Genomic DNA, 2,527 nt, shown 5'->3' with positions numbered 1-2,527 from the left:
ACACCACAGCTCCCTTGGGAGAGTGACGGGTCACTCTCATGTAACCCCGTTACATAGACAATACCTTAAACAGTTAAACTGATCGGTAATCGATACTCCTGTGGGATTGCCGTGCACCACGCACGAAGAGAGTATTGAGAATACGAAATCGCGCTAGCTAACGCTTAGAGGTGATCCTGAAACTTGAAACAACGCCGGTTTACGGCTGTTAGTCAGAATCGCGTTGTGCGTCATAAATAGGTATGTTTTGTTGAGAATGTAATGATAAAAAGCTGCGCTAAGTCGTAAGCGATTACGGCATCGAGATAATTTGTCACAGTGCGACTTTGAGATCACATCATTTTTTGGAAGTTAAAGTATCCCATCCACGTCACCAGATACTGATTAATGATGTAGTGAAACTAACAGGTCACTATCCTTTTCACACGATTGTAGGGAGCCCCTGCTGATTTGACAAATCTGGCAGGTGCGACTAGCCCATGGCTGGCTCATGTGAGGTATCTCAGTAATGGCAATACGTCAATGTTTTATTTGTGTCTTGGTGTTTGGCCTATATCTTTCATAGCCGCACCCTTTAAGCTGCGCAATCGAAGTGATTAGCTTGGTGGATTCAAGCAATTCGAATACGAACCACTGATCCATAACATAAGATAGCTTAGCTGAAGTGCACAATCACGCCTACGGTCAGCTATTTAAAGCGTAAACGAATCCCGCTCTAGCTACGAAAGTAGGTTTTAAAGAGCAATGGGGAACCAAGTTTTGTGTATGCAGTGTAAGATCAATTGTTAGTATTATTATATCCATTACAAATTAATTTGTTTTTGCGGTGCACACTCGACGCACGACGATCATTTTCTTTAAGTTAAAAGTTGTCAATTTTGCTACAAGGTTTATCCGAGCCGATATTTTCAAGCCGATCAATATCGACTATCCCTCCACTACTGAGACTGTAATTTTCGTTGTGGAGGTGTCAAGAGGTACGAGGAGAAGTTTTACAAAAATATGATGTGGAAATATCTACTGCACTGCGAAAAGCAAATTTTATAAGTGCGAGCACCTTGCCCCTGCAACTCGCGCAAATGCCTCGTATACGATTCCTAATTCGCAATATACGTACTTCGTCTGGTCATCTGTCACCGCAGCTATCAAATTATCAAACAGAATAGTTGTATCCATTCTCCGCGGTTCTAAAGGATAAGCATTGACCATTCCATCATCCAAATAGGTTTGTGCATATGCTTTATCAGCTGCGTTACCAGCCTGCTAAACGTCGCCGGTAGGCACAATCACCCAGCTGCCAAGCATTCCACTAGCTAGGACTACTCATGATATTTTACGTGACACCCATCGACAAAATCGAGATGTTTGTTCCAGTGCATCTTACCATGATGTTTTGAAATGAAATCTGAGCCTTGAGCTAGAATTGTCTAGCCGCTGCAATGTCGAGATGATCACGCACTCATATGAGAACCCTTTCATACCCACCAACACGGTAGAAGACTATACAGGACGCACTCGCACATGGTATTCTACAGCACAGCATTTCCAGGAATCGCTGTCCACGCCAACACGGCGGCTGCATCTAGCGCTGTGCACGACGCAAACGTGCAATTAGTCGTTTTGACACAGAAATTCGGCGCCGAGCTGGAGAATTAATTGCAATTTACCGAAGCCTTGCACAAAACGTGTCTCTGACATCTTGTCATTCTTCAGGTGATACCATTAACATGTCGCGGAGAATTTCTTTCGAGGTACTTATTTACTCTCAAAAGTAATAGGACAACACATATGGCGTTTTTTTGTGATCTTTGTAATATACAAAAAGTGGGTAGGATCGTTGGGCTAAGCTAGCGTTCAGTGCTACTAACTCAGTGACAGACAAATTCATGGCGTATGATGATTTTGGATCTCATTGGTGGTGCAAAGCCTCACATTTGTGGTTCATCATGATTCGTAATAGCTTCTGTTTGGGATGGAGATGCAAGTTAGATACTCTCTTGTACTACCCTAGTCACTCCATTCACGAGTGTTGCAGCGGAATTGCCGTAGCTGTTTAGCTTGAAGGAGACTAAGCTAAGGTCGCCGACCACGTTTTATACTAGTATGTACTGAATCGCAATCTGCTCACTCCACGAGTAACCACACCTTAACCCAATATGTAACGGGATTACACGAGCCCTGATAACAGGGGGGGTTGTCACACAAGATGTGCATGGTGTGACCACACCCAAATAAGAATACGGTGCAGGGCTCGGTAGCCGATAGTTATGCATGTATTTGGATTTTATTATATATATTTAGTGAAATCTAAACTCTAAAAAATTAGGATAAAAAAATCAGTTTTGGATTTTAAGCCGAAGAGTCAATTAGCCTTGGGAAGGCAATAATTACTCTTGGACTAAGCGGATTGCGATCCGCTAACTCATACTTGGTTCTTGTAAAGAACGAAAGGTGGGTGACCTAAAGTACGCTTCCTCAAGCGCTAAGCTACGGCAGTACCGCTACACTTGGTAGCACTTGTAGTCAA

Source organism: Plasmopara halstedii (assembly GCF_900000015.1).
Source record: "Plasmopara halstedii genome assembly, contig: Scaffold_3060, whole genome shotgun sequence".
NCBI classification, from domain to species: domain Eukaryota; phylum Oomycota; class Peronosporomycetes; order Peronosporales; family Peronosporaceae; genus Plasmopara; species Plasmopara halstedii.
The sequence above is the reverse complement of the archived record's forward strand: the minus strand, read 5'-3'. Positions refer to the sequence as shown.